The 13,829-nt window shown below is 40.4% G+C and overlaps 1 protein-coding gene across 4 annotated transcripts in view; it reads left to right on the plus strand.

Moving 5' to 3' along the window:
• LOC135707424 (uncharacterized) overlaps positions 1-13,829 on the plus strand; it is a 505,282-nt gene that overhangs the window by 128,283 nt on the left and 363,170 nt on the right. The window lies entirely within an intron of this gene.

Here is a 13,829-nt window from a genome sequence, read left to right on the forward strand (position 1 = left end):
CCAGAGGATTGCTTTATGGATGAATTCGTCATCAGGTGATGCGCATCCATACAACTGTATATGCATTTAAACCCATGCAATATGGGTACCTACGGAAAGGGCTCAATGAGTAAAAGTGGAAAATTGACATCCGCCGCCATTTTAGAATTCAAGATGGAGGACCAAAATCCAATATGGTGACCTCCGGATAGCGTAAATGCATTTAAACCCATGCAATATGGGTATCTATGGAATAAACTCAATGAGTAGAAGTGGAAAATGGACATCCATTTTGAAAACCAATATGGTGGAACAAAATCCAGTATGGTGGCCTCCGGACACCGTATATGCATCTAAACTCATACAATATGGGTATCTATGGAATGGGGTCGATGAGTAAAAGTGGAAAATCGACATCCGTCTCCATATTTGAATCCAAAATGGCACACCGAAATCCAATACCTACCTGTACAATCCTACTTGAAAAGAAGCGGTGAAGACACGTGAAGACATTTCCTCAAAACACCTGGCATCCCAGCAATCAAAGCTTACTAATGAACTTGTTTGATTTTTTTGATGATTGTGATTACCTATTTAAGCACATATTTTGGTAATGCTTACGTCCTTGAGTATAAATATATAAGAAAAATAGGTCACTTATCACGAACAGCTTCATAATTCGAATAGAATTATGTATCATCCAAGCTGATTACTGAAACTGAACATTCACTAAACAACCTCCGTCGCCGAAAGCGATGAAACACGGTTGCTCTTGTAAACATCACGCAAGTTTCGCTCATCGCCCTTTAGCAATTTGCTCTATCCTATCACCATCGTCGTCGTCGTCGTCGTCGGAATAGTAAAAGTACCCGCATCCATCTACAAGATAATGATTTTAGCTCTTTCACCTTCTAGTTCAGCTCGTTCGTTCCTTTCTAGGTTTTTTTTTATGCCAGGGGTGGACGGGGCAAGACGGCCACCCTTAGGTTCACATCATTTTCATATGCAATAATTGCAGTTAATGTTAATACATTAAATACATTACCTACCCTTGTTCTTTCACTTCTCTTCTAGCTCCTCGATGCTCTGAACTAGAGTTTAGATTTTTTTGAAATAAATTAAGAAGTAACTTTTTCCCTCTGTTTGCAGACACCCTCAAAACATTTGCCCATAGCAGGAGTTGCTTTATTGTGTATTTTACAGTTCTTAAGAATTATGTTATTTAGATTATCAAAACAAAATATCCACACCAGTTTGAAACATCAATTGAAAGTTTTAACAAACGACACTTAAAATGGATTCTTGATTAGTGAAAATTCTTATTACAAGCTACTATTAATACATTATTACAAACTTATTAGTTTATACATAATTTTCGGAGCGTTGCATCACAGACTAACAGATATAGCTCTTTGAAGAACATTTGTCAAAAAATATCGTCAAGCGTATTTTGCATGCACACAAGCACTCTCTATCATGTGCATTTTCCAAGCAGTGTTTTGCAACCGGAGCATCCCTCGTTCATGTAATATTTTCACTGGTTGCTTTTCCCTCGTTCGGTCAGCTGTGTTGAAAAAAACAAATCAGATGCAAGTCAGCGATGTTGATTCTACGAAATTTTCCAAAGATCTATAGAATTGATTGAATTTTGCAGAAATACGGATCCGTAGGACAAATTCATAGAAGCTCAGTGATATGATATCTACTAAATTACCTTGAAATAGGACTGGCATCACTGATAAGTTCAAAATATGGTGGCTTGCTTGATGCTTCCAGTGGCACCACCATGACGAATGCGAACACATCTCAAACTAACACACTTATTTGCCAAAAATGTGAATGTGTGAGTTATGTCTGTTTGTCTGTGGTTACATCTAAGGTCAGGGCTGGTATTTAATCACTCAATGCGCGCAATGTACTGACATTCTGAAATATACAAAGTGAGAATCAAGCAAACACAAAGTTGGCTTGTTTTTCACCCTGCGCAAGTGTGAAGCAGCGGAGAAGAGAAGACAGTTACACACCCAGAAATAACGAAAGCTCAATGTGTAGCCATCGCTCCCACGGCTCCGACGCAAAGAGCGCCACTTAGTGTAGGGTTGCAAATGGGAAACACAGCAAAAAGACAAAATTATTCTTTGTTATGTCATTCTCTTCATCTATGCAGGCAGTCCTGGTAAGCAAAGAAGCCATTAGCGCTTGTTGTATTATATTCGCTCCCTGCGCCGCACTGAGTGTACCGCTCATTGTGTGGATCGCTTTCTCACAGATTAGTTGGAAAAGAGTGTGCGAAGTAAATGGGAAAACCGCACACTCTTTGTCGAGTGTTGTGAGATGCATGCACAAAGTTGCTTTGCTAACGCTCTGAGGTGCTTTTCAGCCCTGGCTAAGGTACGTACGTACAGCTTCTAAAAATATAAGATTATTGATGTAAACCAAAAGGATGCTCATCCTGCCCCGTCCACCCCTACACCTATTAGACATGGGATATGAGCAAACCTTAGCAAGGGCATGCAGCAGCACCCCCTAGCCTGTCAGTCACGTCTCCGGCGTCACCTTTTGCACCTTTGTGCTTCTCAACAACCAACAAAAAACCCGACGAAAAAGCTTCGGTGAAAGTGGCGAAGGGCTCGGAGCAACGGAAGCCATCCTGGTTCCACCCCTTAACCCCAATTCCAATAATGACGTGACATGTGAGCTTGTATACACGCGCTTGGCTGGCGTGAATGTGTTTGTCGGTAATGGATTCGACACAACCAGCCTTCCTCCTGAGCTCTGGGAAGGAATCATCTACAATCTCCTACCTGCCGACGGTGATAGAGGAACTAGAGTGCTTTTGAAGTGTGCGGGAACATAGAGAGACATTCAGGAGCGCGTGTATGTGCTCGTCTCGCAGACTTATGTACGTCGTTCAGTGTTGGATCGAACATTCTAACAAGGGGCGGGATGTTGACAGACAGATGATCGATGTTGGGGTGGTTCAATTAATTCGACTATGTTTGGAGAAAATTATTCAGATCATTGTCTCACGCTACGCAGTGCAGCCAGGTTCACCAATCCGGTGGAGGTAATTGCAAAATTAAACATAATCATACACATCCCATGTTCGCCCATGTTGCTTTGTTGTTGGCACTGGAAAATTAAATACGACTCGTGTTGTCCATGCAGGTTGGGCCTCAAAGGCTTCGTCGAAAGGAAGAAGAACGAAGCGATATCACGTTACCGGAACGAGTGGCTATCCTTAGACTTTCTCGTGTTCCGACCTTGGCACCTTTATCTAATAGTTAGTTCTTCTTTGAGACGACGACGACGACGACGACGACGTCAGCCGTCACTGTGCGTGGGCGTTAGACTACGTGACACACAAAGGTGCAGATTTACCGGATAGGTTTACATTCGACAGCTGACGACGGTGAAAGCTTCTGGGAACGGAGCTGGCGTTGGCAACACTGATTGGTTGTCAGTCGTAGGAAATCTAATTTTTGTTTGACATTTGAGCACGAACCGAGTTTAGCCTTTGATGCACGCAAAATTGAGTATACAAATGGCGAGCAAGAACGTGAGCTGAGCCATGTCGATCAATCGAGCATGTTAGCTTTTCTTAATTCGTTCCTAGAATAATAAACTATTTCTGGATGTTAGGGGAATGACGCAACGGAGCAATTGTTGGTGAGTATCAGCTTATTTCGTATGCTTTATGGTAGAAATTCTTATATCCGACAGTTAAATTACTTCCGAGTAAGACAGTTATTTATTAAATTTTTATGGAATAAAGGGTGATACGGTCAAAATTTGGTCAAGGGAAAACGCGTGTAAATCGGTGAAATCGTTTATTTAAAAAATCAAATTAAATTTCTTTTTCAAGTTCATTTAGTATAAAATTCAGGAAAAATATTCAGTTAGGCTTCCGTTTTTCCAAATCGAATTGCCGGGCCTTACGCTTGACCCCTGCCATCAGATTTTGTACAGCCACCTTGTCCACCTTCTTCGCCGCAGAAAGCCAGTTTGCCTTGAACTGCTGCTCGCCCTTAGCAGTTTTTTTGGTCTTCTTTAGGTTCCGCTTGACAATAGCCCAGTATTTCTCAATTGGGCGGAGCTCTGGCGTGTTGGGAGGGTTCTTGTCCTTGGGAACCACCTGCACGTTGTTGGCGGCGTACCACTCCATGGCCTTTTTACCGTAATGGCAAGATGCCAAATCCGGCCAAAACAGTACGGAACAACCGTGTTTCTTCAGGAAAGGCAGCAGACGTTTATTCAAACACTCTTTCACGTAAATTTCTTGGTTGACAGTCCCGGAAGTTATGAAAATGCTGCTTTTCAAGCCACAGGTACAGATGGCTTGCCAAACCAGATATTTCTTTGCGAACTTTGACAGTTTCATGTGCTTGAAAACATCTGCTACCTTTCCCCTTCCTTTTGCCGTATAAAACTCCTGTCCCGGAAGCTGCTTGTAGTCGGCTTTGACGTAGGTTTCGTCGTCCATTACCACGCAGTCAAACTTCGTCAGCATCGTCGTGTACAGCCTCCGGGATCGCGCTTTGGCCGTCGTATTTTGTTTATCATCGCGATTTGGAGTCACTACCTTCTTGTAAGTCGATAGTCCGGCTCGTTTTTTGGCTCGATGCACGGTTGTAGACGATACACCCAGCTTATTTGCGGCATCTCGGAGAGAGAGGTTAGGGTTTCGCTTGAAACTACCGGCAACTCTCTTTGTCATCTCAGCGGCTTCCGGTTTTCGATTTCCCCCCGATCCTGACTTCCTGGCTGTCGACAAACGTTCCCCAAACACTTTAATTACATTTGTAACGGTTGATTTGGCAACTTTTAGCGATTTTGCCAACTTTGCGTGCGAGTAGCTCGGATTTTCGCGATGCGCGAGCAAAATTTTGATACGCTGCTCTTCTTGCTTGGACGGCATTTTGACAACTGAAGAGTGAATTCCAAAATCAAAATAGGAGCAACATTCTACACACACACACCTTCAAAATGAGGGGTGTTCAGGTTTTTTAAATGCAAAATTGAAAGAAATACGTCAAGTTGATATTGACCAAATTTTGACCGTATCACCCTTTACATCATCAACAGGACATGATGATGAGCATGAGCATTTACCCGGATGGATCATTTAACCGAACGTACATTTTTTGATTAATCTTAGTCTGTCTAAAATACAACAATTTTCTTTAGCAATGGAAAGCAGTAATCAGTGTTGGAAAACTCATCAATCAAATAATATTTTTCGCTCTCATACGCTCTCAATCTCATCATGCTTGACTAGACACAAAAATGATTCCGTTGCACATCGTTTTCTTAGAAAGAGAAAGTATAGTTTGCAATCTCTTTTTGCTCTTCACCGATGGCAGACACGAAGTGACTGCTGCCACCCGTTATGAAAGTTTCGGTTGCGTTCGGGCGTAAAGCAAAAATTTTGAAACTCAATCTCACCACAGTTTGTTGAGTTTTGCAGCTGGTGAGTTTCGTTAGCTTGATATTCCGAGCTGCGATATCACAGCTTGCAAAATCAACCACAGCTGTTTGATTGTTGATTTTTGTCTCCGAAAATCAAGCGTGATCTTGGGCATTGGCGAGATTTGATGTTTTGATATTTTCCTAACACTGGCAGTAATATTGGAACACAAAATGTTTTGACGTGAACCTACGTCTCCGGGGACTATTGGCGTCTAGCAGCTGAACCACAAACAGAAAGAAATTCTTTAAAAATATCGTCAAGCGTATTTTGCATGCACACTAGCATCTCTTATCATGCACATTTCCAAGCATTGGTTTGCAACCGTTCATACAACTTTTTCGCTAGTTGCTTTTCCCTCGATCTGTCATGCCAGCTGTGTTGAATAAAAACAAAACAGATGCAAGTCAGTGATGTCGGTTTGAGTGAATTATGCAGAAATACGGATCCATGGGAGAAATTCACAGAAGCTCAGACTTTTATTAAGGATTTTATTTTTGTTTGTTTAGTGCCATTTTTCTTTTGCTGGAAAAAAGTTTTTAAACGGGGGAATACATCACTAATAAGTGCCATTTCTAACACCACTCATCAGTTTAATGTGTACACAGCAAACAAGTATAATATGTATCAATCAGTGATATTCATGGTGATGTATTGAACATCAGTAACTGGTAAATATTGATGGCATATTAAGTCATCAAAACAATTTGTTCTCAAATTCTGTGTACAGCGTACAGCGTAGTATTACACAAGCGGGATGACCAATGTGCATCAGTTTGGATGAAATATTTAACAACTTTTTATTCTATATTCGACAGATGTGGTGTGTCTCCAGTGGGATGCTTTGGCCTCCTTATCATTTTCAACAACATCTTCTAAATTTACCCAAAAAAGAACTGGCATCACTGATAAGTTCGAAATGTGGTAGTTTGTTTAACGCTTCAGTGGCACCACCATGACAAATTCGAGCACATTCCCAACTAAAGCCTTATTTGCGATGAATGTGATTATAGTGTTGTGTCTGTTTGTCTGTGGCTAAACTTTAGCGAGCTTTTCCCACCTACATTTCGAAGTGAGAACTGTTATATTGATGGTTGCAAAATTATTCAAAGGAATCAGGCGATTTTTAGGGAAAATCGCTCCATAAACAAAAACTAATATTTTCCCGGGGAAATTTATACTTGAATCACGCAGGAATTCGTTTTAGGTAACTAACTGTTTTTTTTTTTCGGTGTGATACTGTGCTGTTTTCAAGATAAATTATTCATTTCAATTTGCACTTTCATGGAAAGGTTAAAATGGTGATAATGTGTGATTTTCACTAAGGCGAATTTAGTAAGGAAAGCTGATAAAATTTAAGAAATGGTTTTATAGGATCAAATATTATAAATTAACAATATGGTTCACTCTTCTATTATCCTCAAGACATTTTTCCCGACACTAGAGGCACTAGTGACTTGAAAGATAACTAGTACACTGTAAATTGAGCGCTTAGCAGTTGACAGCTCAATATCAACAAGGCTATCAAAAACAACTCACAGTTTAGTAAAAATTCAGTCATGATTGTGAGAAATTACCTGTTTTTAATTATATTACAATTTTATTCAAACTGTAGGTTATGGCAAAACAGAATATAATTTGGAATAGAAAAAAAAGATTTGCCCAATACGAATATTATTTAATCTCAGATTGTTTGTTTCGAGTTGAGAGCCAGTAAAATGGTAACTACAGAAGCGTTAAAAGCCTACACACAGTTCGGTAAAAATTTAACCTTCCCAAAAATGGGTAAACATGCATTTACCCAGATCTGGGTAAACATACTTTTGAATAAAACTGCATAAAATTTACTTAGATTTTGACGTTTTGTATCTAAGTATACTTTACCCATTTTGATAGATATGAAAACTCGAATCCCACTGCAGCAGCTCTACATTAAATTGGCTCCTCTAGGCTCTATCAAGGTGATTAATCATGAATTTTCGAAATGGAATTCAACATTTCAATCCTAAAGTATCCCCACTTTTTAGTTCTAACTCCGCCAATCTACACGCCGTACAATCTAAAAATGGTACGAACGTCATCTAGCACATGGAATAGAGTAAAGCGAAATGGAACGATGCGAAACGGAACGCAGAATCAAACCAGCAAATAAGGCTACCAGAAACTTAAATTTCTGATGGTCATAGGGTTATTAGAAGTCAAAATAAAAAATGAACCCCGTTAATATACACGAAGTGTCATTCAGATTAACGGGGGTCCACGGTATTCAATGATATTTAGACAGCGAAAAAAATTCCCTTTCATACCGACGCCAATCTAAATTTGACTTGCGATTAGAACAAGATTGGGTAGATTTTTTTTGCATCATAACATAATTAGTTTACCCAGATTATGGCAACTCCTTACTGCACATAAGAATGGGTACCATCTACCAAGTCTTTGTGTAGAATCAGAATAGCGTGTAGAAAAAGTGAATCCTACTCAATTTAGAGTTGTTTTCATGGACCGTGTACCGCCAAAATCTGTCAAATTATCTATTCACTCAATAGAGTTCTCCAGATGCACAAAAGTGTGCGTGAGACCGCGCGCTACCTTTTTAAGTAGTTGTGATATCGCGATACCTTTTTGTTTCTTCTTCTTCTTCGTTTTTACGTATTGATGTTGGATTTTAGTGTTCGTGAGATTGCGCTTGGAGATCTCTATAATAAGTCAAATCCAAGAGTGCGGTTTTAGAGCATGTATGTTATGGGTTGTATTTTAAAAACAAAAAGTTTGATATAGAGATGAAAAATGAAATTTGATTAGTTTATAACTTATACTGCGTATCTCAAAATTGAGCGAATGGGAAATTTTTGAAAGACTGTAAGCAGATAGATTTTTGAAATCTTGGCTAGTGGTTGAACAACTATGTATTGATTTATCAGTATAGCTTTGGACTTTATTTGGCAGAGTACGTATGAAGTTTGAGTAATTTCAGTAAAACGGTCGATTATCAATTTTTTGACGTAGAACTACGTCTTTGTCGACTATACTGGGGTGCAAATCAAAAAATATGTGTGGTGAAGGAGTGTTAGGTTTTGAACGCTTGTAACTTTGTCATTTATAGATGAAATTAAAATCCAAATACGGAAATCGATAGGATATTACAATACGAACCTGCTGAAATATACATTTTTCCAATTTTTCTGTAATTAAACTATTGAAAATGTACAAATGATAATTTTATCACTGTTTTCATGAAATAATCCTTTTCGTAAACCCAGTCATCATAAAACGAATACCACTTGGTTGCACATCATTCTGCTTAAACATGAAAAGATATAAATCAGCGCTGCTCTCCTGCCTCTGCTCATTACCGCTTCGGACGGCGTGACACTAGGTCCTAGGACTAAGTCAGCGGCTAAAGGTGGATCACGGAGTGTCAACCACAATGAGGAATGAGACTTGAAAAAACGTGCATGTAAAACCCCCTCCCCCTTAACAATCTCTCCCCCTTCCTCCTTAACAATAACCCTAAAAAGACATGGACTTGGACGATCATGTTTTCCGGGAAATAAATTTTAAGCAAACCACAATTAGGTATGTATAAACAATTTATTTTTTACATGCAGAGCCAACATTCTCAAAAAACATTTGCTTAACAGGGACATACACTCGATGGATTACCAATAACTGACTGTTAAACATATCTGGTACCTTCAAATATGCAATTATATTGACATCCAAAGTCCATCCTTTTTTACATATTCTGCACAAAAGAAACTTTTTGCTCCGCCTCATTCATAAAAAACGGTGGGAAATCCTATCAGGTTTGGTTGCAGCAAGCAGGACCAAGTCAGTGGCTAAAGGTGGATCACGGCGTGACCGCAATGAGGAATGCGACACAATGAGGAAAATAAATGTTTGTAAACCCCCTGCCCTCCTTCACAACAACCTCCCCCTCCCTCAACAATAATCCGAAAAAGACATGGACTTTGACGATCACTTTTTTCCGGGAAATAAATTTTAAACAAACCACAATTATTAATAGTAAAAACATGTGTTTTTCCCTTAATTTCTTCCCGCATCATAACTTTTAAATTTGAGAAAAAAATTGCTTGAAAGACATATTCGATGATTTGATGCTGATGAATTACACACCACTGACTGTAAAAGTAGTAGTAGTAAAATTTCGTTTATTTCTGTTGATTATGGTGTAAACATTGATTTTACATTTCAATTGATTTGCCTATCTGGCTCTTCATCTTTGTTCATTGGGTATTCTAATTTAGTAGTTGCGTATTTCATCTAGTTAACAGAAAACCCCTTGAGGGTGTGTTTTGTTTTAATTGAAAAATTTGATAACCTACCTAACTACGAGTCTAACTTAACTAACGTGCCAGATCACCTATGATCTGAGGATCTGATCTCAGACGGGTGTCTCTGAACCTTTCCAAGGAGACCGTTCGTCGCTCTTCGAGAGGCTGAAGACCAGCCAGCCGGTGAACCTCACAATTTCGGGTCCTGGACTGTGTATCCTAAGGATCTTGTTCTGGAGTTTGTATGTGTTCCACACATGAATTGTTGCAACGTGATCAACAAATCAATATCTATGTGTCGGCCACATATTTAATATGTTTTATATATGAGTGGATTCTGTTTATGTGTGGTCAAATGAAAATCATGTGAAATTTCACATTAATATATTTGTCAAGAAAAATGTTAAAATTGTTTTGAGTGAACCATAACCGAAACATTGAAATACTTGAAAATTTTAAGATAAAGTATAATAGTCAAAAATGCATGAAAAACATCAATTTTGTGTGGTTCTACGTCATACTGCGGTCGTGTCTAGAACACAACCCTTTAATTTTTCATAGTAGGCGGATTTAGTAAAATTAGTGCCATTTTTAAGATTTTAATTATGACTACAGATTAGCAAAATTTCAAGATGTTTGGCTCTTTGTATTTCAAGAAAAGGTGTTTTTTAGGAAATCAAGTTTTTCTTAAATAGCTCTAACCAGAGATTGAAACGGTTAACGTTTTTTTACGACACTCGTTTAGTTGTCGTTAGCGACGGTCTATTTGAATTTAAACTCTCATGCTCTACCGTCGTCTCTCTTACAGTGCATAAACGGTAGAACAACATTCGAGCAAAAAGAACTATCATATGACATGTGTGATTTCGTTCTAATTCCTCAATTTGGTGTAAATTAAACCATTTCTGGTCATAAACATTATTACTAGGAAATCATTACTTGCTATTTTTAGAATTCACATAAGCGCAACAACATGTCGTATGACAGACCCTGTTATATGATATTGTAGTTTGGTACTGTAATTTGATAGTTTGTTTTACAAGTGTTGGAAGCAAAGGCAGTCGATTATTACAGGAAATGTGTCGACTTCCATTACCACTTACAAGACTGGCTGTAACTTCTTACACACTCATCCAAATAAGCCCAATACTATACCGATAACCAGAAGATGGTTGATGAGCCAGCAGCCAAACATTTAGAAATCTATCTTTTTAAGTTGATCATCTGGATTCACTGTCAATACATACCGTGTGTTCATTTTGGTCAAAATTGCCAATAGGTGGCGACAAAGGTCCCAGATTATGCACAAGCCCTCGTATAGCACGGGATGTTGTCTTCTATCAGTGACAAAGATAATATGATAAACGGCAAATGAATTCGACCCACACCCGAGTCTCGCTCACTCAAACCCGCTTAAAAGGTACGTCACTCACAGAATGAGTAAACTTGCACTCAAATATGAGTAAAATGTCACTCAAATATGCGTGACACCTACTCACATCCGAGTAAAAACCCACCCACTATATGAGCGACCCACGCCTCCTCGAACCCGAGTGAACGGGTTTCGAATGTGAGTCAGATCCACCTGCCATGCCACTCAAATATGAGTCAGATTCATTTGCCGTGAAAGCTTTTATTTTAAAAGCTCTGAAAAGTGCATTGAGGTATTGCAATATGTTCCTTTCAATTCTTGTGTTATTACAACGATACCAACGAATATTGATTTTCTTATTAAAATTTTCCATTTCACAAATAAATAAATAAACCCAGTTGTGGCTATCCACTTCTTTAAAAAATCAATTAGAAATCCAGATCTGCAATACAAGCAAAACCATCATAATAGCCACTCCTGAAGATTTTTTTTCTGGTAGCTTTCGGTTTCAGGCGTTTCGACGCAGAAACACAGCAAAACACTAAACGTCATTTTCTGCTGTTAAATCACCCGAACGAATATTTCACACTTTTTTATGTTTTCTTCAGCAGAAGGCAAAAGAATTACTTAGCCTTTACACTATTTCACGACTCTGGTTTATGCGGACAACATTTTGCAACTGATCGTAGGGAAGACCCTGAAGTTCATGAGGGTAAAGCTCAAAGCTGCTGTTGGCCGATGGGTCGCTAGTATCGGCTTTGAGATATCTGCCGAAAAGATCTCAATCTCCCAAGTCTGCCGCCTTGCCACCGGCCACTTCCGGCACCTATCAAAATTGACAGCCACACTATCCCTAGAAAGAAGATCATATCCTTGCTCGGGGTCCTTAATGAGGTCAGCACTAATTGTCGAACACGGTTGAACATCCTCCGCTTCCTCTCCGGGCCGCACACGACAAGCAACACGGTCATCGTACACAATACCGCCAGAGCCATTGTTCATAGCCGACTGACCTACGGCATTGAGCTCATCTGTGCGTCCAGCGATTCGGTCGTCACCTGACTAGCGCCAGGCAACACGGTGGCCAGACTCCCTTTCCGATATTACATCGCGGAAACAATCTGTACCAGAGCCGCGAGCTTCGACGAAAAATTAAGTGGAGACGGAGAATTCTATCTCCTCACCGAAGGGAAACGAATCCTCCAGGAAATCACTCACCAGCTCCACTGGAACGGAGCCAGTGAGTGGGACGAGTGGACACATCTTTGGCCAAGTAGTTCCGAGCAGAAGAAAACACTCTACGGCAATGAGATCCTGCCTCACCGAATTACTACAAACACGATACCACAACTACGAGCTCGGTTTCACCGACGGCTCCAAGGCAGGAGGCAGGGTCGGCTTTGGAGTAAGTGATGGACAGACCTCACACTTCTGAAGACTCCCCGATCAATGCTCGGTCTTCTCGGCCGAGACTGCAGCCCTTCATTACGCAGCTTCCCTACCATCCTCCTATCCACTGTGTGTACTAACCGACTCTGCTAGCACCCTCGCGGCACTGAAATCTGCCATCGCCCGTCAGCCTTGGATTCAGGCCATGCAAAATCGCACTCTCCTCGGCTTCACTTTCATGTAGATACCGGGACTCTACGGAATTGTTGGAAACATTGAAGCAGACCACCTCGCAGCCATTGGACGAAGTGGCCGACTCGCCTATACCGCGAATTGTTCGCCAGGAGAGACCTCTCCATCCGGAAGACCAAAGGGGTAACCCTCCCATGGACGGACGTCCCTGGTTTTACGATCAGTGACTCCTGTCCCGGTTACGAACCGGCTACACCTGCATCACCCACAACATGGGCAGCAGCACCTGCAGAACAACAATGACGGTCGAACACATACTTATAAACTGCCCTTGCTTCCACGAACCACGAGAGCTCTACGGGATCGCGGGCAACGTTCGGGACGCCTTCCAGAACGATCCGGTAGCAGAGGTACAACTGGTATGTTTCGCGAAGGAAGCTGGATTCTACAGGAGAGTCTAACCCATGATTATTGTTATAGTAGGCCCGGCCTTCCCTGCCGGTAGCGGGTGCCAGGTCTCTCCTAGTAGTTTCTACCGGTGGGACTCTGCTGGGGTCCTGAAATCAAAACAGAAAATACAGAAGATGACTGCAACATAGAGCAGTTGGGCAAAATAAAAACAATTATACATTTAAGTAGCGGTTTCCCTCTGGAACCGCAACCATCAGGGATCTCCCCTCCGGAATCCTTTTCGGACCTAGTCTCATTCAACTCTGTAAATGGAAAATTCTGTACCTTTTCTTCCTTAGGGATGCCCTCTTCTGGGGTATCCGGAGACGAACCAGCCCAGGGCTGAAAGTCTCCTTGATAAAGATATATAAAGTATACCTATTTTCCGACTATGAATTAGTAGAAAAACATTAGAAAATAAAATAGTATAAGAAAATTATTTTATTAAGATTTTCAGTTTGGTTGCCAGTGTTCCCAAATGAGTAGACACCCTGTAGATAGAAGAAGATGATTAAACACACATTGCAAGAAGAATGATCAGCCCGCCTTCCAAAAGGGGGCGCTTCATAGCTTTGAGGGTGCCAATAATTTTGAAGAGTTAATGTTAACTTACTTACATTTTCCTTGCTTTCCAGATTTTCACGATTTTCTTCGAAAAATTTCGAGGTTTAACGAAAACTTT

Source organism: Ochlerotatus camptorhynchus, unplaced genomic scaffold (genome assembly GCF_037179485.1).
Source record: "Ochlerotatus camptorhynchus isolate MF236.1 unplaced genomic scaffold, CSIRO-AGI_Acam_v1.1 ptg000312l, whole genome shotgun sequence".
NCBI lineage: Eukaryota > Metazoa > Arthropoda > Insecta > Diptera > Culicidae > Ochlerotatus > Ochlerotatus camptorhynchus.